The following is a 25238-nucleotide window of genomic DNA, read 5'->3' on the forward strand; positions in this document are numbered from 1 at the left end:
ACAAACCCCAATGCCAAAAAACCTGCGATGGGCCAAAGCGCGATAAGAGAACAGTGACAACCAGCGTGAGGGAAGCAATACTCACGCATAATGCGGGAAAAAGCACAAGAACAGCATACCGAAAATGCCAATAAAAAAATACATCAACAGCGGATGCACCCTGACCAACTACAGAGGACAACATGTACACCACAACATCCAAGCACCGTGGAAGAACAGAACCGACAGGCACACCGCATGAAAGAGACAAGTGGCAGACAAATCAGACCCGCAGGAGTGACTTGCCCACCGTGCAGCATACGCACATAAGTAGAAGTGCACCTCGACATTGACATTATCCTGGTACAAACAGCAACCTCTCCACAACTAAACACAGGACACAAGTGGTTCCACAAATGTGCACAACAAGGCAAATCACATCTGAAACCGCAGGAAAATGCAACATGACAATGTACAAGTACAACCTGTAACCTGCAAATATGTTTTAATCACACATACAGTGCAATTGGACATCTTCTATTGTCCCATGAGTGCCATGGACGGCCACAATGTTCCGTGCTAATGAGAAGTAAGTGTCAATGATGGAGTTCCTATGGGCCATTCCTGCCTCAGCTGCAATGGGATGTGGGCCACCTCCCCCATCGTCACCATCATCGTCTGGTACCTCTGGAACAGGGATCCCTGGGGCACTGGTGCAAACACAGATGTTGTGCAAAACACAACATGCAACGATCATCTTGCACACGATGTCCGGGCTGTACAGGAGCTTTCCACCTGTGCCGTCCAGGCACCTGAAACGTGACTTCAACATGCCAAATGTGCATTCAACGATGCCCCTGGTGTGTATGTGGGCCGCATTGTAATGCCTCTGGGCGGGTGTGTCCGGGTCTCAGAGGGGTGTTATTATCCAAGGGTAGAGTGCATATCCTTGTTCACCTGTGACAGTGCAGGGAGAAAAGAGTCAATACTTGGTTTGGCAGGATGTGATGGCAGGCCCAATAATACAGTGACGCCTGTGCTGGCTGTGTGTGGGGAGAGTGTAAGCCAGCCCTCAGGTAGTAGAATGTGCTGGCAACAACTCCAATAGTCATCAGGCACTCAGAAATGCAATGTCAGTACAACAAGGGGGAATGATGCGAGTCGCCAGGGCTAGTGGCCCCGGATGCAAAGCGGCCGACATGGGCCCACTGCCATGGGACGCTGACCTGCGGGAGACTGGGGTAGGGTCATGAGGGCAGAGCAGGGCCTCACATGTGTCATGGGTGCCTTCCGCGGAGTGTCACGGGGAGAATGGGAGGTCAACCCCCAGGGCATGATGCAGGCAAGCCAGCTGTGTCCGGCAACATGGCGGATATGAATGCCACAGACCCAGGCCAGACACCAAGTCCATACCTGTCCGTTGCTAATGACAACCCCCAGGCCACAGGCTCAGACACCAACTATGTTCTGCCGGAGGATTACGGTCACTCATGGTGCACAGGGTTAGTGGCACCATGTGTTGCAGGCCTGCGATATGGAATTATGCCTACCTGATCGATTAAATTGATAAATTAGTAAGGAGTGATGTGGACCAGCATCGGGGGGCCAGCGATGGTCTGCGGAGGTTGCAGAGGTCGCGGGACTGGGGCTTGGTGCTTGCACTGGCACGTGTTGGGCCCTTGTTGACACACAATGTTGTTGGCAGCTGAGCAGTGCGGCACTGGTGCACTGGGACGGGCAGGCCTGGTCTGTGCATCAGCGCCCTGGGGTGCAGGAGGCGCACAGGGTCGCAGGCCCCACTGCTCACGGCATTGGACTTGTGGCAGGCCGTGCGGCACTGCACTGTCAGTGACGTTGGCCTTTCCCAGAGTGGACCATGCCCTGTGCAACGGGATTTGTCACCACACCCCTGCGCAGCCCTAGCGTACTCAGGGCCAACCCACTAGGCTCACGCACACAGGGGAGACACAGCGTGCAACACAGCAGCTATCTGTCCCACGGCCTGGGGTGACATGGTTGCGTCCACTGCTCACTACTCTCCAGTCACCAGCAGTTGTGGTCTGCATGGACATATCAGTTGTTTTCATTACCATGTCTGTCATGCACATCCACGCCTCACTTCTCGTTGTGTACATTCCCACTCACAGGTCACTTGCATCCTCGCACATGGCTGTATTCCGCTTTGCCACACGTTCAGCTGTTGTGTGGGTGCGCTGCCATGAAATGTCTGTGCTGGGTGCAGGGGTAGCCCAGGATGACCATGGAGTGGTGTTGTCGTGTCTGGTAGGTGGTCGTATAGGTTGACATGTTGTATGTGGATTGGTCACATGTGCATTCCCACAGTTGTGCGTTGTGTGTTGGTGGCTTTGGGGTGTGCGATGTGTTGATTTGGCACTTACCAACGAGCAGTCCCATTCCATATGTGCCATCCTGGAAGCGCTGGTTGATGACGGACTGTCGGAAGATGAAAGAATCATGCACATTGCCTGGATAGTTGGCGACGACATTGGTGAAGACTCCCTGGTGGGCCACTATTTCCTGCACATTGATGGAATGCTGATGCTTTCTGTTGCGGTAAGGGTGTGCAGTATCTGCAGGGGGCACAAGTGGGACAGGTGTGCAGTTGATTGCCCCCAACATGACCGGGAATTCGGCTATGGCGTAGAAGCCTTGCTTTGCCTACAGCTGTTCCTATGCAGTGTTGGGGAAGTGAAGGTACTGGGGTATGAAGCTGAGGATGGCATCCAGGACAGGTGTGATGAACTTTGATAGGGCTGGCTGTGAGACCCCTCCTACTCTGGCAGTTGTTGGTTGGAAGGTTCCAGAGGCCTACAGGTGCAGCACAGCCAGCAGCTTTGTCTGCGGAGGGATGTTGGTTCTCCGCTGTGTTGGGACCACCAACCTGTGGGCGATGTGGGTCATGATGCGGAGGATGGTTGCCCTTCTGAGCCTGTAGTGGACAATGACTTCCTCGGGCGTTAGGTCTGTGAGAGTGGTGCATTTTTGGTAGGTCCCTGTCTCACTCTGCGCTGCCTCTGTGGTGGTCTGGGTGGGGTGGGTCCGGGTCCTGGGGGTGGTGGCGGTGGGTGTTGTGGCCCTGTTGGTGCTCCGAGCTGCATGATGAGTAGCTCCATGGCGTTGTTTGTTCTTCGGATGTGGCTGTCGTCTGTCTTAACACCTGCTTGAGGCAGGTGTTAAATACCTGCCGCTACCGCGGCTTATCGCCTGTTTTTGGTTCGCTTCGCAGATCTGGCAGTTCGTTGTGAAAGTGGTGTTGTGGTTTCTTAGTGTGTTTTTGCACGGTGACACCTACTCTGCATCTCATTAGGGTTAGTTGGTGGTGTCCATTGTGGTGATAAATTTTGGGGCAGTTATCGTGGGAATCCTGGCGATGTCTGCAGTTTGCACCAGCTTGTGAATGGGGTGTTAGGTCTAACTCCACTTTTGATGCGTTAAGGTGGAGATAAATCGGAGATGAGTCCTTGTGAATATCCCCCTCTATTGTTTTGGGTTGCTTGAAATTTTATATAGCACAGACTAGACCCGAAGGTATTGGAGTGATTTACGTGAGCATCATTACATTACATAAGGACACATTTATTTTGGTTTTAGACATTGGGAGATTGAGTGATTTACTCAAGCTGACACTGAAATTCGAACCTGATACCCCAGTTGCAAAGTCTGCAGCTCTGACCGTAGCCTCACATCCTCTCCCTTAAGTCTAACACATAATCAAGTGATCAACCGGGAAAGAAACCCATAAAAATAGCATCTTCTATAAAAGTACTTTGTTTCAATTTGAGAACTCAGAAAATATATCCTCATTTTAGTTGTTAAGAGCATTAGCCATAATTTCTACGGGATTAAAACCCTCTCATGGAGGAGGGTGCAGAGGCAACAAGTTGACCATTCTGGGCAGGGGAGAGGGACAGTGACAACACAATGGACAATGGTGGGCTAGGGAAAGGGAGGCAGGGGCAACAAACCAACCATGCAGTACAGGTAAGAGAAGCTATGGCAATATAGGGCAGAAGGAAAAGGGAGTGGCAGTACAGCCATCCATGCCAACAGACCCAAGTTAAGCAGGAGACTCCCAATGTTTTTAAGCCCAAAAGGGTATTATTTTATATTTCCTGCCTAAAATCTTCTTTATCAATGCAAGTCAATGGGGAAAATCAATTCCCTAGTTTTTTTTCAAAATCTCCCTCTTACCAAGTTTAAAATGTTGGCAAGTAAGGTACAGTGGATCGCCAAACTGACCTTACAGGGCAGCATCAGGGATTGCAGCAGCACAATATACCATACAGGGCAAGAGGTATAGCAGGGCAGCACAATGGACGATGGAAAGCCATAGAGAGGGTTTTTGGGTGGCAAAGACCCTCAGCAGCCAAATGGGCTTCATTTCCAAACCAGTAGCATGCCAGGAGGCATGTTTGCAAAGTGGTGGAGAAAGGGGGTGGGGCCTCCACCGAGCCGCCAGCTTTTTTCTATTTTTTAGGAAGGGTACTCTGTGTCTGTTTTGGGCCCCAGGACCCCATCCACTGGGTCCTGCCCCTATTTTTAATACTTGTTTATAAAAAAAAACAGGGTTTGGCCTTTATTTTTTTTATTATTATATATATTTTTTTATAAACGAAGGAGCGCCGTGTGGCTCCCCTTCCTTGGACCAATTTTGGCCCTGGTAACCCCATTCCCCGGGGCCTGCCCTTTATTTGATTTATTTTTTGTTACATGGGAGGAGGGACCCTCCTGAGGCCACTGTCAGCCACCCGGACCCTATCCTCGGGCCAGGCCTTTGTATATTTTGGCCTCGGGGACGCCATTCCATGGTGCCTGGCCACTCAGTTGGGAACCACAGGGGAAGCCTGGAGGCCCCTGCGGTCCCTGCTGGCTCCCTGCCTCCTGCGGGAGCCGGCATTGCTTCGAGACCCAGGGAGCTGCTAACATGCAGCTCCCTGGATCTCAAAGCAATATGTCTGTTTGACTGCTTGCTTGACAGCAGGCACGAAAACAGACATGGGATAGGGTCCCCCATGCCAAAGTTGGCCCAGAGAAGGAGGGCCATGTTACCCCCCTACCTTTATTTAAAGAAAAAGGAAAAAGCCAGGCCCCAGGCAATGGGTTCCATGGGGCCCTAACCGTCCTGGGGATTGAGCCTGTTTGGCCCACCTCCACATTTCATAAAAGACTGGCCCCGGGTATGGGGTCCCCGGGGCTAAAATCGGCTCAGGGAAGGGGGACTACTCAGCCCCTTTCCCTAAAAATACATATTTTATAGGGAAAAAAAGTTCCGGCAAGTCGCCAGAGGCCCCTTCACCACCACTCTGCAAATGCACCTCCTGTCTCAATAGTGGTTGGGGATTTAATTCCCCTTAAATGCTGAGGGTCGTTGGGGGTCAACAAACCGTCCTGTTACCTCCAGTAAGTCCCACACAGCTGGATTGCTGAGACATGGTAGAAGACCATGCCCTCTTTCTCTCCCACTCTGTAAACGTGGCTCGTGGTGCACTACTGGTTGGGTGATAAAGTCCACTTTACTCCTGAGTGACCTTGGGGGCCAAGAAGCCCTCTAGGTATCTCCTGTAAGTCCTGCACAGTGGGATTCCTGAGAGCTGGGCACAGCCCCCTTTCTCCACCACTCTGCAAACGTGATAACTAGTTAAAAAAAACATGGATATTCACTGAAAAAATTCAAGGTTACAAGGACATTATAGTTAGCAAATAGAATTTAAAAAACCATAGAAATTCACTGAAAAACAACAAAGGTTACAGGGATGTTATAGTTAGTGTCAGATTTTGCAGACCTCACATATTACATCACTAATGACATGGTCAGTTACATCACTGATGACATTACTGATGACATATCAAATATTTATTAATATTGGTTACTGAAAAAAGTGTTTAATAAAGTTTTATAATGCATGGGATTCTGTAATCTCTGTATAAACAATAGTCTCTGATTTCTTTGTAAGTGACACACCCAGTCGACGATCATAAAAGAAACACATCAGAACTTGACTATTATAAGTTATTGCAGTTGAGGTTCTGATGTCACAATGTTCAGCAAAACTGACCCGCTCCTAGTAAGGGGCCCTAGGTGCTAATATTGATCAATTCGTGAGTGCAGGCATCTCACAAAAAGTGAAGGACTGGCCTCACACACCACCTGGTGTCATGCTTCATCATTGACCAGTCCTCGCCCTCTAAAAACTTGGTTTGATATAGGGCGGGCATGCACCTGATGATAGGGATGCACTTCTAAACTAAGTGGGGGCCCTTAAAGACAAAGAATGAGTTTAAAAAGCCATTATAGATGTCAATTTCATTTTAATATTGCTGGCATCTATATGGTAATTAAAATAGGGTGATCGGTGTGTTGGGGATACTATTGTCCCCCCACCGATATCAATGGGGTCGATATGTTTCTGCCAAATGGCCCAGTAGGGTCCGTGGCATTCATCAGGACCTAAGTGAAATAAGTGCGGGCTTGACGCCGAGGAGAGGAGGAGCACACATATAGGTGCAGCGGCGGCGTTCGCACCACCTATCACGCACGACCAAAGGGGTCTCCTGCCCTCACCCTCCTATGGCGCAATCTGTCCCAAATTTAGGCCTTTAGATACAGGCTGCATCACAGTGGAGTGTGATCCCGATCACCCCACATGGTGGAACCCTCTCACTACAGTCTGGTAAGAGTGGAGCCCGCAGTTATTTCACTTAGGTCCTGATGAACGCCACTGTATTTTTGCATTTGGGATGCATCATCCCAAATGCAAAAATCTCATTTTAAGTAATCTCTAAATTGCGATTACTTAAATTGCGATTGCATTTAAGGAATCTCAAATTGAGATTCCTTAAATGCAATGCATTAAAGTAAAAAAAATTGCTCCCCCTAAAATTGCTAATAGGGGGAGCAAATTACCATGAAGTTGAACTTCATGGTGATTTGCAAAAACTTTGAAAAATGCACTAAAGTGCATTTTTCAAAGTTCCATTTTACACACACACATACCCTTGGGGCATGTGTGTGTCCAAGATGTACTCATATGCAGATTTCAGGTGTACAACAGGGTGTCCTTTTGACACCCTGGCACCCTTGAAATTGCATAAGCAATTTGCGATTCTCTAATTGAGAATCGGAAATTGAGAATGTCTTCCCATTCATTGCTATGGGCCTCTAGGCCCATAGGAATGAATGGGGAGGTATTCCTAAATTGCGACTCGCAATTTGCGAGTCACAATTAAGGAATGTTTAGAAATCGCTATTTGTAAAGCGCTTTCTACATGCATAGCCTTTTGCTATTCCTTATTAGTGAATCCTTATTTTTCGCTAATAAGGAATCGTAAATGGCATCGTTGATGCATGTGCCAGTATATCATTACTTTAACCTTTGTTTTTTTAGATGAACTTATAGGGTTTTTTAAAGTAATACCTTATTGCCATATGAAAAGCCAACCTCCCACAGTTAGCCAACAAGTGCTGCTCTTGCCCTTTTGTCACATCTGGCATCGGGTCGGCTGCATAGAATGGCTTGCAGCCGGTCCCTAAGTCCAGCAACCCTTAGGTAATCACCTAGCAGCTGCCAACCCCCATGCCACGCACTGCCTTAGATCATGCATGGCAAGGGGTTAGTGGCAGGGCCTATCTTGCAACCAGGCCCTGCTTCGAACTCCCTGAAGGAAATCAACCTCACACTGCGCACAGCCTTTGGAGTGTGCAGTGGGAGGTTTGGTATGGCTTGGTTTGCTGCCAGGCCTTATAACTAAATCCCCAGCAAGCTACTAACCCCACACCGTGCACATCCTTTGGCATCTTCAGTGTAGAGTGGACTTTCATGCCCTGAGGACCCCATTCCCTAGGGGCCAAAACATATATATTAAGGGGAAGGAGTGTGCATCTCTGCTCTTTGACCAGTTCCAATAAAAAGGAACGGGTTCAACTACATAAACGGGGGAGGAGGGAATGGAGCCCCCACCTTGAGCCCACCTTGAGCCTTATTGGACTCCAGACACCTCATCTCTCGGGGCCAAATATACTAAAATAGGGAGGGATGCTACGCAGCTCCCTTCCCCGAGTCTTCCCAGGCCCCAGGGACCCTAACCCTGGGGCCAAACCAAATAAAAAGATGAGGGACCACTTGTGCCCCCCTAATCGAGCCTTATTTGGACCTGGGGACCCCATTTCCCAGAGGCATATTTATATTAAAAGGAGAGGGGGCCATGGTGTCCCCCTCCCCGGTCCTTCTTGGGTCCTTTAGACCCAATCCCCAAGGGCTGTATCAATTTTAAAAGGGAATGGGGCAGCCATGCCCCCCTACCTGAGCCTTATTAGGCTCTGAGGACACCATCCCCTGGGGCATAATTATTTTAAAGGGGAGGGAGGGCCACGTGGCCCTCCTCCCTGAGCCTATTATGGTCCCAAGGAACCTGCCCCATGGGACCTTCTTTTAATATAGGTGTGTGCTCCGTACCCACCTGAGTCACCCACCAAGCAAAATGTTGGGGGATACTAGGGGAACCCTAGGGCCCCTGTGGCCCCAGCTGGTTCTCCATATGGTGTGGGAACCGGCATTGCTCCAGCACAGAGGGAGAAGCTATTTATGCTGCTCACTTCAGGTGGAAGCAATCTGTTGTTCTGTTTCCCTTGCTGCTTTAGAACTGGCAGAGAAACAGCTCCCAGTCAGCGAGAGCATTGTTAAAGCTCCTGAGCACAGGGAGTTTGTCTTGGCTCCCATTTGGCATGAGATTTAAAAATTTCCCTGCCAGATGGGAGAAAACCAATATTTTCCTAACCTGACTGACAAGGAAACTACTGTCAATCATTCAATCAGTACTTGTAAAGTGCAGCCTATCACCTATAAGAGTATCCAGGTGCCGGGTTGGTGGGCTTAGTCCAAAAGCCAGGTCTTGAGTCTCTTCCTGAAGTCAATTCGTGAGGGAGTTCAGAGGTGGAGAGGGAGGGTGTTCCAGAACTTGCCCGTGAGATGTGAGAAGGAGCAGTCTCCGCTGTGGTTATGGCAGATGCGCTGTGTCTGTGCAAGAGCGGGGGAGGTGGAGTGAAGGTTTCTGGATGGATGGTGGAAGTTCAGGCGGTGGTTCATATATGCTGGTCCTTGGTTGAGAAAGGCTTTTTAGGTGTGTGACTCCCTGAGACACAGCCGGTCAGCCAACACTGGGAGTTGGGGTCTCTGGGACTATTAAAGGCTCAGGGAAGGGGGCTGTGCATCCCCCTAACATTTTGTTGTAAGTGATGGCCCTGGGGGATTGGATCCCCAGGGCTGAATATGGCTTGGGATGGGCCCACTCACCCTCATCTCCGCAATCAAATCATTGGCCGCAGGGGATGGGGTCCCCACGGCCTAATAAGGCTTGGGAAGGGCGTCCATGTGCCCCCTTCCTTTAATTAAGACATTGGGCCCGCACAATGGGTTCCCCGGGGCCAAAAAACAGCTGGGGGGGTTGTTCTTCCACCCCTCCCATATTAAATAGCTTGTGCCCTGGTGGATGGGTCCCTGGGGCTGAAAATGTATCGGAAGGAAAGCTGTTTTCCCACTCCCCTTAAATATTATACTTTGCCCCAGGAGACTGGGTCCCTGGGAACAAACATAGGTAAGGGGAAGGGGGGCTTTCCTCATGCCCTCTCCCCATATACTCAAAAACATGGCAGCTTTTTTAAAAACAAATCCCCAGGGGGCTATCCCTCTGGATCCCAACTACAGGGTCTAGGTGGGAGGAGAATCCCCACTCTGCCCCCCTATATTTTATTTTGTTTTCTTACTTCAGGAGAGGGACTTAGTTCCTGAGTCTTGTAATTGCTGCCAGCAACATTTTTCTCATGTTACTCGCAGCCAATCGGAGCGCTCACACCTGTGGGAGGCTGATTCCAGCCAGAAAAAAATTGGCCCAAGAGAAAAGAGGTCCCTGGGCCAATCTGAATGCTCCGTTTTTCTAAAATTGGGTTTTAGGGATTCTCGTGAGAGTCCTTTGAACCAGTCGTCTAGATATTCAAATATCTGTAAATCTTAATATCTCAAAATCTACTGAATGGATTCACACCATATAACAAAAAGCATTCTTTCTGGACCAAGACCTAGCTTCCTGCTAAATTTGGTGTAATTATTTTCAGCAGTTTTTTGCAGTAGGGCTGTTCATGGAAAATACATGGGAATTTTGCATTTTGGTACCCCGCTTTTTTCTCAAACCCCGCTTGATAGATAACCACAACACTTTCCAAGCACAAACTAGACAAAAAGAACACTGTTTTGGAGAGTTGAAGATTCATAAAACTGCATCAAAGTTATTAGCAAATCAAAAAATACATTTCGTATGGTAAGGCTGACCTAAATATAACTGCCATGTGGTGCACATGGAGTAATTATAGCACATGGACTTAAAACTGGTGAGGAGCTCACAGAGAGAGCTCCTCTGGCCTCGGATTGCTTTTTGTTATATCCCTATTAGCCCCAACCAAAATTGCTTCAGAAACGCAGAGGATTAAATGCAATAACGACCGCAACATTCTCAGCCACTTTGCTAACTTTATCCCGACCAGCTACCTCATCATTGAGGGATTTACAGCAGAGGTCCGTATCCATGGAACGGCTGGTGCCGGGCAGACAACGACGACTCAGACTCAAGTCCAGGAAGCAGCGACATCTGGATTTCCGCTCCCGACTTCGGACCTTGGAGCTCTCCCCCACAGGATTGGGTCCTGATTGCTTGTCCAGCTGGAGAAGCCCGGATCTTTAGAGCAACTCGGGCCATCGACGACTTGGGAGCTCCAGAGGCATCGACATCAGGGCTCCGGGAGCATCGACATTGTTGATATTGCCCCCGATCTCCTTACGTGACCCCGCCCCACAGGACGGGGGCATGGGATTGTGAGCCCGGTAGGGCTAGCGTGTGAGCTGCCCGTGCTGCAGACCGGTCCTCCCAGTGTCTAATGCACCAGATTTCCCTAATTTGTCTGGTCTACCGGGAGCATTAGAAGTGGTGCGTACCTCGTAGCTGCTTGGGTCGTGGACTGCAGCTTCCGGCTCAAGATCTCCAGTCCCATCCAGCTTCTGTGTAATTGGCTGGCTCTCCTCCCCTGGTGACATCCTGCCACGATCCCTCTGACCGGAAACAGCGCTCAGAGTCATAACAGAAGGGGGGCACGGGCGAGATAACTGCAGATATGGATCTCCCTTAATTCGTCTGACTTTTTCAGCTTAGATGCACTCGATACGTATAGGGACCTCAGTGCTGCCTAATTTCCGTTACCACAGCGGAGCAAGCACGCTCGATGAACATCCTGAGGACAGGAAGGACCGCCTTCACTTGAACTGGAAGGTGCACCGCAGACAAGATGTCAACCAGGCGCTCAAGCAATGGGAGCATTGTGAGTGCACGGCGCCTCCTCGATAGCAGTGTTAGGCAATTATTGAATCATTTTGATGCAGTGACGCCGCGTCACACTATTTACATGCAGAAGTGCTGCGAGTGTGACTATACGGCAACATTTAACTATTATCGTGACTACCCTAGTAGCCTCCTCACAAGGTGGAGACCATTTTATGTTCCCCAGTAAGCAGTTGCCTCTATATTCTACTCAAAATGGCAGCGCTATCTTTACCTACATTTAGGAAGAAAGGTCTAACAAAAACCTCTGTTTAGTTGAAAGAGATATAGGACTCCTGCCTAAAATCTCTCACTGGAAATGGAAACAGGACTACACCCATAGGTGACCAACTAACCGAAATCAAGATAGGATTACCTCCAATGAACAGACATTGGCAGCAAATATGGTGGCCATCTTGAACTGTCTCAACCAAAGTGACTTTGGCTCCCATACATTTCAGATACCATCTTCAATTCCTTAGTCAACAAAAAATCACAGGCGAGAGTTATTGCTTGTTAGCCTATCTCCTCTATTGCATTACAGGACACACTGCCTCGCGGATCCCTTGACCTTTTCGTACTGATTATTCTTAGCTCCTAGATCCCTTGACCTTTTCGCTGTAAACACTGCGCACTTCAGGGCACGGTAGAGCAGCGGGCGAGCGCAGCGGGCGCGCTGCTGGCGCGCCGAAGGCGCGCCCAAGGCAAGCCCGTCTGCGCCCGTCCACGCCCAGCCGGGACCCGGGGCCACAAATCTTGGTTCTCATGATATCCACACCGTGACTTACAGCGCGGCGGCCCTATACAGTATAGGTAGGATTGTCACTCCTAAGTGCTCCCACTCTTTCGCGCCGTTGGAACTGCCCGCCCGCTGTCCAGGGTGCATGCACTCACTCCGTAAATCCCCGTTAGCCACTACACAAACGTACCGTATGTACATGTTAAACTGCCGCTCCTTGCCCAAACACAGTACACAGATTGCCATGCTGCTTGAAGAACATAAGCCTGACGCAGTATTTCTGACAGAAACGTGGCTCACTGTACACTCTGAACCAGACGTAGTTCAAGCCTTACCCGCAGGATATTATATCCTTAGAGCAGACAGAGCGGTTGGGAGAGGCGGAGGTCTGGCGATCATTCTGAAGAACCAGTACCGATGTCATACTACAGCAGAGACTATTTCTGAATGTGAGAGTATAGCATTCTGCATAGAGTTCAGCGCCAATAACACCTTTTCGGGTACCTTGATTTACCGCCCCCCGGAGCCTGTAAAAGAGTTTCATAGGTCTCTTCCTGAGACAATAGCGGGAAGAATCCTCTCTGCCGCCAACTACACGATCTTAGGAGACCTTAATCTGCATTTTAATTCTCTCTCAGACCACATCGCTCAGGATTTACTAGATGATCTGGAAGCCCTCCAATTATCCCAACTGGTTGCTGCCCCGACTCATGAAAAAGGCAATCTACTCGACCCCATATTCAGTAATTGCCCGGATCTAATTGCTGGTCAACCCACCCCCCTCCCATGGTCGGACCATTTTTTGGTCCCTTTCACTTGGGTCAAACACAAAACCCCTCAGCTCCCTCCTCAAGTTTCCTCTAGGAGGAACTGGTCCAAACTTCCATTGGAGCCCTGGCTGCTCAAACTAGACTCCACCCTCCCTTCACTTGGCCCAGATCCCAATATGGCCAACTCTCATTACGAAAACTGGATTATCCACTCGCTAGACTCGATCCTCCCGGTTCGCAAATCCTCTTTGAATAGACTACAGAAATCTGCCCCTTGGTTTTCTGACTCTTTAAAACAACTAAAACGCCTCTGCAGGCAACGAGAGCGAGCCTGGCGCTTAGACTTCCTTCCAGACAAAAAGGCCTCCTATAAAGAGTCGATCAAAGTCTATAAAGAAGGGATCAGAAAGGCCCAGGCAACTTATTATTCTGAGAGAATTTTAGAAGCCAAATCTAAACCTAAAGAAATTTTCCAGATCATAAAACATTGTTCCACCGCCAACATGGCACCTCCACCCAACAAAACCAAGGATCAATGCAACGAGCTTGCGGATTTCTTTCATAATAAAGTCACAAAAATTTACTCCACCTTCCCCACCTCAGACATAACTCTGGATACACTTCACTTTTCCCCCCCTAAAGCACCTCGGCACCCAGATCAGCCTTTCCTTGAGCATTTTGTTCCCCTGGATCTTGACATTTTAAGCAAGGTAGCACGACAAGTAAAATCTGGCTACCCCCGCGATCCCGCCCCTCCAGAAGTTCTATTACTGGCAAGCCCAGCCACTCTGCCTGTCATCCGGGATCTTCTAAATAGTTCTATTTCCGCATGCTCAGTCCCCACAGCCTGGAAGCAGGCCATGGTACGGGCACTGCTGAAAAAGCCCAGCCTGGACCCAAACGATTACTCCAGCTACCGTCCCATTTCACTTCTCCCCTGGACCAGCAAGGTGTTAGAGAAGCACATAAACGCGCAGCTTGTCCAGTTTCTGGAAGTCCACTCCTTACTACACACATCCCAGACAGGCTTCAGACCAAAGCATGGCACTGAAACCGCCTTGCTAGCCGTCACGGAAGAAACTCGAAGGATACTGGACCAGGGAGGATCAGTGGCAGTGATCCTCCTTGATCTAAGTGCCGCCTTCGATACGGTCAGCTATACCACCCTGCTGGACCGTCTCCATAACATCGGAGTTTCAGGTGACGCTTTAAGGTGGTTCGATTCCTTCTTGTCTGGGAGGTCGTTTCAGATCTTCGATGGAGAGATGGTGTCCTCGAGTAAACCTCTCAGCTGCGGAGTACCACAGGGCTCTTCTCTGAGCCCTGTACTGTTCAACATCTACATGAGGCCGCTGGCGGGTGTTGTCGAACCATATGGCATTAAAATTGTGTCATATGCCGACGACACCCAGCTTGTGGTCTCGCTGGCTACGAAGAACAATAGGCATTCCGCAGCCGATCTTCTAAACTGCCTGGTGGACGTCAAGGGATGGATGACCAACTCCTCCCTAAAATTAAACGGTGATAAGACGGAGCTTCTGCTCCTAGGCCCTCCCTCTCCCGTATCCCTCACGTCTCTGTGGCCCAATGTTCTGGGTTCCCCTCCCACCCCCAAGGACAGTGTCAAAAGCCTGGGGGTGTGGCTGGATAACAAACTCTCCTTCTCTACTCAGGCCAAAAAACTTGGATCTTGAGGAAGGTTCTCCCGCTACTCCCCCTCGAGGCTAAAAAGGTGGCTATACAAGGCCTCATCCAGTCTCGCCTGGATTCGAACAATGCCTTATATATAGGGGCACCGGAGATAACCCTCCGAAAACTGCAGGTCGTCCAAAACTGTGCAGCCCGCACATTGCTGGAAATCTCGCGCACTCAGTCAGCCAGACCTGCTCTGAAAACTCTCCATTGGCTGCCAGTGAGGCAGAGAGTCACCTTCAAGGCACTGTGCTTGGCGCACCACGCCTTCTGGAAAACAGCTCCAGCCATCAACTCCGACCTTATCATTCCTTACCAACCTAACAGGAACCTTCGGTCGACGGATGCGTTCCTTGTTGTTGTTCCCAGAGTGAAGCGAGCCAGGTCGGGGGGCAGGCTGTTCTCTTTGAACACCGCCAAACTCTGGAATGCCCTCCCCATCTCACTCCGATCCAATCCTGACCTCCTCTCATTTCGCAAAAATTTAAAGACCCATTTGTTTGCCAAATCCGACTCCTCCTAGACTGCCTCTAGATCACTCCCTGCTTGTACTCAGCGCTTGGACGCTTTCGGGCAGCAATCGCGCTTAACAAATACTTTTACAATTACAATTACAATTACAATTTTCGTACTGAGTATCCTTAGCTCCTATTTAGCCTTACAGAACATACTGACGCATGCACTCCTTGACTCATTCATACCCCCTCGTATAAACTCTCAACTCCACTATGGAGCTCTCAGGTCTACACACATATTCCATTAAATACCCCCCAACCTTACTAAGAAAGCAGCCAAAGTCTTTCAACATAAGCTACTAAAAGCTCACCCCGAAACTCCTATTTCCGACCCCTACTTCTCTAACAACAAAGGTCATATTACCAATGACATCATCTTTTATACAAAAAGACAAGCCAATTACGAAAAGCCTTTCTCGCCCTATTCGCGATCGCCTCCACTAGGAAAACAGCACATAGTCTCATGATATCTATCATTCCCTCCCCTTTCTACAAAGCTGCAGCAACATTCACCATCTATCATAATGGGATCATTCTCATGCAATCATCAGATCGCAACCTAAACCTACTTGATAACAACTTTCCTCTCATCAAAAAAGAGTTATTAGACCCCATCCTACCTCCACAACCAATCTCACCCCTAGTTCACCTCGCGAATCCCTGGCAGATTCACCTCCAATACATTTCCCCTCTATCGCCTATCTGACATACCCCCCCATCCCAGTCCTAACCAACTCCACAGCTGAAGACACCCATCTCCTGAATCTGACTTGTCCCACAGCACCCCATTACCCCATTTATACCCACCACACCAGCACTTCCTCCCTCCCTGCCTTCCTACATGCCCCCCTCTCCTCACCATAGCTCCCTTAGGCCATCTCACACCCATTAAGCACTCCTCCTCTCATCCTAAAGATAGCACACACCTCCCTACTTCCTATTCCACCCCCAACACCACCAATACTCACTTGGTTCCAGTTATTCCTCACTCCCTGCAACCTCCCAGCCAGTGCTCTTACATGCCCTCTCACCCCACTACTAATCCAACCATTCTTCATACAACACATAGCCATACCGCCTCACTCCCCGCGCCCACGCCCCTGAGCTACTGATTACCATTCAGATAGACTGTTACACAATGAACCACCTGACGATGCCCTCCAAAGTACCACACAACGATTACCCTCACATCCCTTACCCATATTCCACTCCTCTAACATGTTAACACTGACACCTGACCCTAGACTCGATCAGATACTACTATCATTACAACAAGTCAAAGAGGACCTTCAAACTCTACATGACCTGATTCTGCAAGAACCCAAGTCCACGCGGCCCACACTAGAATCTAAAGCATTCCACCATACCAATCACTCGAAACGCACCCAACAGCACACATGCTACCTGAAACATGAGCTCCCCAGGTGGAGAACAATACCCTACTCCAACGCCACATCCCGTCCAATCCGGAGTACAAATCCGCTTTCAACTAATGACTTAACCTCCTTACTTCATTCCTATGCGCTCCCGTCACTGCCATTTAATACGGCGCAATCAGACATCTTACATAGATTTTTCATAATCCAATCCATCCCTTCCAATACCTTTAGAGCTACCAGACACACTTCCAGGAGTATAGTTGAAAACAACCTCATGCGAGTCCCCACATTACACGACCCCGTTTACAACTCCTACCAAACCGCTGCTAAAATGTATGCTTCTAAATTGTAGGTCAGCCTCAAGACATGCCGCCGACATAGCCAACCTCATACTCACTAATGAACCGGTCCTTGTAATTCTAACATAAACATGACTAAATGAATCATCCACACCCATCCTAGACATACTAGTACCCCCAAACTATCTAATCACAAGGCTTGATAAGAGCTGAAAGGCCAGGCGGGGGCATTGCTTGCATACATCGGAGCAACCTCTCTGTGAATCACTCTGACTCCCAGGTACCTTCCTCTTGTGAATACATGTGTCTAGAGATCACTAGTAACAACAAATCAATTTGTTCATTACATGCATTCTACACCCACCAGGGGATAACCTCACCTTCATCGAACATCTCATGGATATCCTAGCTACCAATGTGGATCAACAAAATATCCAAATATTCCTTGGAGATTTCAACCTCCACTGGAATGACCTTGACGACCCAGGGGTAAATAGCCTCAAAGCGTTCCTCTCAGACATTAACCTCTCCCAAATCTGTGACCGCCCCACTCATGATAAAGGCTCAATCCTTGATCTTGTAATCTCCAAAGTGGACTGCACCCAGCTTGAATCGATCCTCCCATGTGACTGGTCAGACCACCACATCATCACATTCCACATCAATGAATCAGTTAAACTACTTTCTATACAACCCCCGAGAAAGAAAATCTGGAAGAGAAACTTACATAATGTAGATCCCAACCTGCTCGCAACCTCTAGTCCTAACTTCATGCTCCCACCGAATGGTCGATCTGATGTACAAGATCTGACTAACCATTATTTCCACTCCATGAACAGGTTATTAGACAACATAGCCCCCTTACATTTGAAAAGAGTCACCACAAAAGACTCAAAACCCTGGTATGATGGTAGGCTAAACAAAGAAAGATGTTCATTAAGAGTAATTGAACGGCGATTGAGATTTGCACCATCCTCTGACCATCTCAAGTTACTAAGAAGCACTAGAAACTCCTATCACAGAAAGATAAGAAGATCAAAAGCAGACTTCTTCAGTAAGCAAGGAGATCAAGCCAAGAATCATACTAAAAAGCTATTCAATCTAATCAAATCCCAATCTAAGGGTTGTGGTACTGAAAATTCTGGACCCGTGTTATAAACATTGTCGCATCATGACGATTTTGGTATCAGCAGACCGAGAATGATTAGAATACTATGCACAAGTATTTTCGTCATATTCGAGTGACGAAATTAACCTGAAATCAGAGTTTCCGTCCTGAACCCTCGGGTTCCATTTTGAGACGGCAACCATTTTGTGATTGCCCTCACATAGGCCACTGACTAAAGCCATCTAATAGTCTAAAGGACACGTACAGCTTTGCTGACTCCTCTGTGACCTGGGCAAGCTGACTCCACTGCCTGAAGCCAAACCTGTTCGGCCAGTTCCTTTCCCAGTGGCCGAATGAGATTAGTATCAAGGCACAGCATATCATAAAACCTTTCATCACACACAAACCCTGCCTAATCTTACACACACCTGTCCCTGTTTCTTTCTTCATGACTTGCTTTACGTGGAGGAGGTGCCCGTTTTTATTAGGGGTCCGTCGATATCTGATGAAAGAACCAAGCCGTGCCGGGTAATTGATTGAGGGCTGAACAAACTGAAATATTGTAGTGAAAATATGTGAATGGTCAACTGTAAAATAAGGAATGTTTGCCTAAAGCATAATATTTTGTATAAAATAGAAGGCTGGCTTTGTAAGTTTGAGCAGTCTCCTGAGAATATACACCGTGTTGTACTTCTGGGATACCTGTTACTGGTTGCAGCCAATAAATACGATCTTTGACTTCACCAAGAAGACTCTGTGTTTCTGTAGTCTGAAACAGGAAGAACTCGAAGTCTTCGGGTGTGTTCCCTGGCACCGCTGGGTTCTGAAAAACCCAGTACTTCAGGGTGTCTCGTACCGCCCTCAAGCTAACGCAGACACATTACTCATTTGCGAGGAATTTGCCTCCTACTTCACTAGGAAGACTGAAAACATGAAGTCAGAACTGCGCAATGACCTATTAGTCCATGCAGATATTCACATGGCCACTTCATTGCCCCCGCTAGGGGCCCCTCGCTTATGCTCCACAAATTTTGACCTCAAAAACAATGCCTCCTTGTCCTCATTCAATACCTACAGCAAAGAAACTATATTGAAAACGCTCACGGCCCTGAATCCCTCCAACCATTACTCAGACCCTCTTCCCACAAACTACTTAAGAGACTTCATTCCTATGATATTGCCCCTATGGACCAAGATTATAAACACCTCTCTCCTTCAAGGAGCAATCCCTGAAATCCTCAAAGCAGGACAGGTATGCCCAATCCTAAGGAAGCCGTCGGCGGACACTTCAGACTTGAACAGCTATCGCCCTATATGCAACATACCCACCCTGGCCAAGCTGCTAAAAAAATGTGTTCATACACCGCTTGGCAACCACATTGATCAATTCAGCTTGCTCGATCAATTCCAATCAGGATTTAGGTCAGGGCACAGCACTGAATCAGTCATGACCCACATAATAGATAATGCATTAAAAATCCTGGACCAAAACGAAGCATGTCTGTTAATCTTACTAGACCTATCCTCAGTCTTCGACACAGTCAAAAACAACAACTTGCTTGATCTCCTGAAGCACAGAATGGGTCTGTCCGGTTCTGTTCTTAATTGCTTCTCCTCCTTCCTTCGAGATAGAACACAAAGATTTAAGATCAATCAATCATTATCCAAGCCCACTCCAGTCACTCTGGGAATACCGCAAGGATCATCCCTCTCACCTACACTTTTCAACCTTTTTATGGAACCACTTACCAAACTTCTCAGGTCCTCAAACATCCATTATCACATCTATGCAAATGACACACAACTTTAAATAAAGATCCACTCAATTGAAGATATCAAGTCTCTCAATGCAACGCTCCAACAAACACAGATCTGGTTGGCCAAAAACCATCTGAAACTAAACACCCTCAAAACCGAATTCTCTTAATAGCCCCCCCCCCCAATCAATTGACCATTATCCTCGAGTGATTGAAACACCTAACCGCACTCAACGGTCAACCCCTCATTATCGACTCAGCGAAATCGCTGGGAATAATTCTAGACAATAAGCTAAACATGCAGAAACACATCTGCGCCTCCACAAAAGGAGCACATTTTCAGCTGAACATCCTGAGAAAACACAAACCCTTCCTGCCCGCAAATGACTTCAAACAGGCAGTTCAAGCGCTAGTAATCCCTAGGGTGGACTAGAGTGTCGCTCTCTGCAGCCTTCCAAGATATATGACGGCTCCTCTAAGAGCTTCAATCAACTCAGCTGCTACACTCATCACAAGCTCCAAACGAAACCATCACATCTCCCCTGACGTGCCCTCAACTGGCTACCTTTCGAGGTGAGAATCTACTTGAAAATCGCATGTATGACACACAAGGCACCACATCGCAAAACACCTAGTTATCTACCTGACAAACTGGTGCTCTCTTGTGGTATCAGTTCCAACAGGAGCTCAAACAACCTGCTATTGAAACCACAACGATTTGCTAAGAAGAAAACTTACAATCGGACCTTCTCAGGAATGGCTCCCAGGATTTGGAATGCCTTGCCCCCAGAAATGAGACGGAACCCTTCCACGGCATCATTCAAAAAAGAAGTGAAATCTATTTTTATGGCCAAATTCACTTGAACTATTGGTGTATCCGTGCTTTTATTTGTTAATTTGTACTAGTTTACTATATCTATTTTATGCAAATCTATACTTTTGCTATTCCTGTCTCGTGTACTCACAATTGCCTGTAAAGCGCTCTGATACCCACAAGGGTCTTGTTCGCACTATACAAAACCTCAAAATAAATAAAATAAATACATAAATCTATAACTACGTATATGTACTTTCTTTAATACTATCTTAGTAATCAATATTCTGGCTATGATGTATTGGTAGCATGGTATTTAAAAGTCAATATTCAAGTACTATATCAAACCAGTTTTATGTTTATTGACTACAATACCAGATCTGTGACTGGGGGTGAGTGTTTGAAAAGTTTCAGAACTCCGTCCATCATCTCCTTGTGTTTGCTATTGACTACAATGAACATGTGTTAGCAAGCCTTCCATCTGCCTGCAACGGTGTTGAAAGCATCGCAAAAAACACCGAAAGAACATTGCATGTGAAATTTCACCACCCAAAAGCTCTTGTTTAGATGTTGTGTAAAGGCTGCATCAGCAGCAAACTAGGTGAAGGTTCACAATAGGACACATGGAATGAGCAGTGGGCCTTAATGCCAGTGAGAAAAAAGTGAGGAACCCTATGCCTGTGGCTGGCTTCAGAGGAAGGGAGGGTTATGGGACCTCCCAAACAAGTTATGGAAGTGCTCACCCACCCCAGGAAGCAGCAATGTTTCTCTTATTGAATATTTGCCCTTACCCAACTGCCTGCAGTGGGGTCGGAACTGCCATCCCTTGGAGGGGCATGCCCCACTGGCCCTCAATTGAAGCTAAGAGTTCCTTTGCCACCAAATGTATAATAAATTAGGAACCATAACGGGAGTTCACTCCTATGAGCCTCCATGCGACTGTACATGATGTACTAATATTATCTACGCCTCAGTGATATGGGACACCATCAACTAGCCTCTTACCAAAGCGTACATTGAAATTTTGGATTTGAAGCTTCACTTTTCACATGGCATTTTGCTTAGCATTTAAAAGGGAGGCTATGTGAGTTTGTGGCTGCAGCTGCAGAATGCTGCACACATGCAAAGAGGGAATAAATATGAAAAATAAAGCTCTTTCTCCCCTTTAGGTGAGCCTCAGGCTTTTTCTTTCAAAGCCACGTAAATACCAAAAAGGATTCTGCATCGGGCTGCGTCAATAAAATTACACAACTCCGGTGCAAAATCTTTGTAAATCTGGGCCTTAATCTCTATGGGGCAGATTTACAATAAACTGACGCATCTGTGGAGATGCGTCAGATTCCCTGTGCCAGCCTGCGATACCCTTGCGCCACCATGGATGAGCTGTATTTACAATACAGCACACCATGGCGCAAGGATTGACAGATGCGTCTGAAATTCTGACGCATCTGTTGGCCCAAAAAGTCACACATTACTAGAGTTGTGTTTCAAGCATGACGCAACTCCAGCAATGCATGTTGAAGCCTATACTTATTATACTACGTCACTCCTTACACCTGCTCCAAGCAGGCGTAAGATTTTGACGCAGGGCGTCCTAGAAGAGGAGCAGTGAAATCTTGTAGATTTCCATGCGTCGCAACGGTGGCACAAATGTGTCGCAAGGGGTTTGTAAATCTGCCCCTATGTGCCTTAAAAAAGTATGAAATTGAATTGTATATTTGCCACTCGATGTATATGTAGACGATCTTGAGCTTGCCTGACAGACCACATAATGCTAGTGTCTAAAACGTATATCATGAAATTAGCTAAAGCGAGAAGCCCTAAATAGGATAGGCCACTTGACATTTGTGTGGAACTAACACAGGTGACCTTTGCTATGAACAGTATCACTTCACATTCAGCTACTTTGAAACCTCTAGAGTTCCCGGTCGGACTTTTTTTCAGCTACATAGGAAAATGAATTTGTTGGCTAGCATTCCTGAAAATTATGACAACTTTGCGAGGATAATAACCGGGCCCTCCAGCTGTTAGCAATTTCATGCCTACCGAACCCGGACTTGCCTATGGAATTTATGAATAGGATTAGTCTTTGATGGAATCCTTAACTTCACTTGCCACTTCAAACATGGAGCAGACTGCATCTGACTGCAAGCCCTCTCTTCCCCTCAGCAGGTGATGTCAGAAGCTGCTCGATGTCATCGCTGCCACAGAAAAGCAAGCTACATCAAAGGTCGCCCTGACATTTATTGATGTGTGTAGCAGATAGACAGAGACAGGTACTGAGTCAGTATGCATTCAAATCAAATCAAAGCACGCTTTATTCAGTTCTTAGCATAAAAGCCATAAAAGCACGACACAACAACAATACTATAAAAATGTACAAGCACACACTATAAGCCACACAAATACGTGTTTATAAAAAAAAAAGGTAAATATCCAGGCTCATAAAAAACCGTCAATAATAAAGTCAATCACAGGTTTTCCTCAATCCCATGGCGGCTTTAAAAAAACATACCACATAAAAAATGACTTTTTCAGGTAGCAGTTGTAAATTCAAGAGAGGGGGACGCACTTGAAGGAAGTTCAGTTTTTATGCAGTCATTTAGAGAGTGCTTAATTTGTAAAATATTAAGTGCCAAGTCTATGACCAGGAGGCCACTGCAGCTTGCACCACCCATTGCCCTTGTCATCACTGCCAAATTAACTACTAACCATCTCTCTCCCTTGTAAATGCAACAGTTCAGATTATTCCAGGTCCCAAAAGCTAAAGGAATGGCTGGGGAGGTAGGTGTTAGCAATTTTTTAATGTATATTGTATTCCTAAAGAACCGTTGTTCTGCTCATCTCTAAATTAGCTGAGCAGCGCCACCATGTGGTAGACTGTATGGTGTTGGTGTTGACAAATAGGTGCTGGTGCCGAGCACCGGAAATCAATAAAGTGCTGGTGCTGAGCACTGGAAAGCACCGGCTCAAATGAAACACTGAGTTTAGAGCTATGATCCAACAGTGGATACGCACAAGGCCAAATCACATAAAGTGAGCACAGTGAGCGCTTAGATAAGACATGGTCTATGCCACAGTTTTGGGCTGAATGGTGTTTTAAGTGGTTGTGGAGCAGGAGCAGCACTATTTTACCATCCTTGAAAGGGGTAAGCAATTGCTCATCCCAGGAATATCTAAGGCATGTGCTGCTTTTGGCTGGAAATGTAGCAGTATTTATTGTGATCTCTATTGTAAACAACAGAACATAACAGAATAACATACATAAGGCAACGTAAAATTATTATTTAAAAGGGCACATGACACAAAATAGTTAAAACCTAGCATGACACAACAATATCTGTACAACACCACAGTATCAAATTCCAACAATTCAGCATGAAGAAAAGCAGCACAGTAAAACAACGGACCACTTTGCCAGCACAACAAATTGCTACTCAACACATGTAAACATACATTCTTTTCACACAGTACCACTGCCAGAACCCTTTTCCATAATATGGTGGTAAAAGATGTTTGGAGCTAGCTAACTTGTTATGCCATTGCTCGTTTTTATTGTTTTATTTCTCTGTTTCAAAATTGAGATGACACCACCTTTAACTGGGGTGTTGCATGATCCTGTCCTGTTCTAGCTTATGACATGAGTTCTGCTCGCTCGTTATGTAATTTTTCTTTTCTGACCTATTCTGTCTTAACATTTAGGTGTCCCCACACTCATGTGGGGTGTTGCCTTATCCTGTACTTTTCGAGCCTATGGCACTATTGGTTCTATATGTTTCTGCTCTTTATCATTTGTAAAGCGCTCTTATAACTGCGAGGGACATGTTTGCGCTACATAAAACTTTTTAAAATAAATAAATGCCACAGATAGCAAAATGTTTCTAGTCGGCTGGGGTATGCACCTACGCCAGGCAGAACCCACCACTCTAGTCAGAGCAAGTACGTTACACACCAAAGATAGCCTGTGCTCACCCTCTGGTAGTAACACAATGAATACACTACAAAAGGGACTCCACACAGGATTATATATAAAAAAAAATCACATCAGGGCATGAAATGTAGCGGTTATTTAGATGAAAAACAAATAAATCAGCAAATATTACCCGTAGTATATAAATCACAAAATATCACCATAAAATACGTCAGTAACCATAAGTTCACATGGCACAGGTGCACCTATACGCCTAGTAGTGGGGTTACAGTAATTTGTGTGAGTTTGGCAGGAAATATTGGATGCCAGATTAAAATGTAGGCTGCAGGAGCACCTTTGCGCCTACAGTCAATGAAACATGGGGCACTGTCAGGTTCTCAACCCGTATTGTGTTAATTGAGAAAATGTCCTCCTAATGTGCGTTCTTCCATGTAGGATGGGGCACCAACTGTAAATTTTAGTGGGGAGGCCTTGCTTGGCCCCCTGCATGTAGGATTACCAAAGGCAGCTGTCCGTAAACATGCGGTGAAGCTGCTAAATATGCACAGCCTCTCTTCTTTTTAAAAAGGGCGCTGCGTTGCCCACGAAAGAGTGCCAGATGACGGTGCATCCATTTCAGCACATACAGTACCTTTTTAATGCAAGGAAGGTGGGTTTGGCTTCTCCAGCCTTGTGGGCTTCCGCAGGGTCCGACACTCCTGCAAGTCCTTCGGACTTGTGGGCATCAGTGAGGCTGAAGGCGGGATTCAGCTCCTCAGAAGCGTGCGCCCTTGTGTTACCTAGAGTTGCTAGGCAATGTCTCAGCGATCCAAAGCAGGGATTACCTCAGCACTGAGGCGCTGGTTGGCACACTGGGGGGTGATTACAATCAGC

The sequence above is a fragment of the Triturus cristatus genome, chromosome 6 (genome assembly GCF_964204655.1).
Source record: "Triturus cristatus chromosome 6, aTriCri1.1, whole genome shotgun sequence".
Lineage (NCBI taxonomy): Eukaryota > Metazoa > Chordata > Amphibia > Caudata > Salamandridae > Triturus > Triturus cristatus.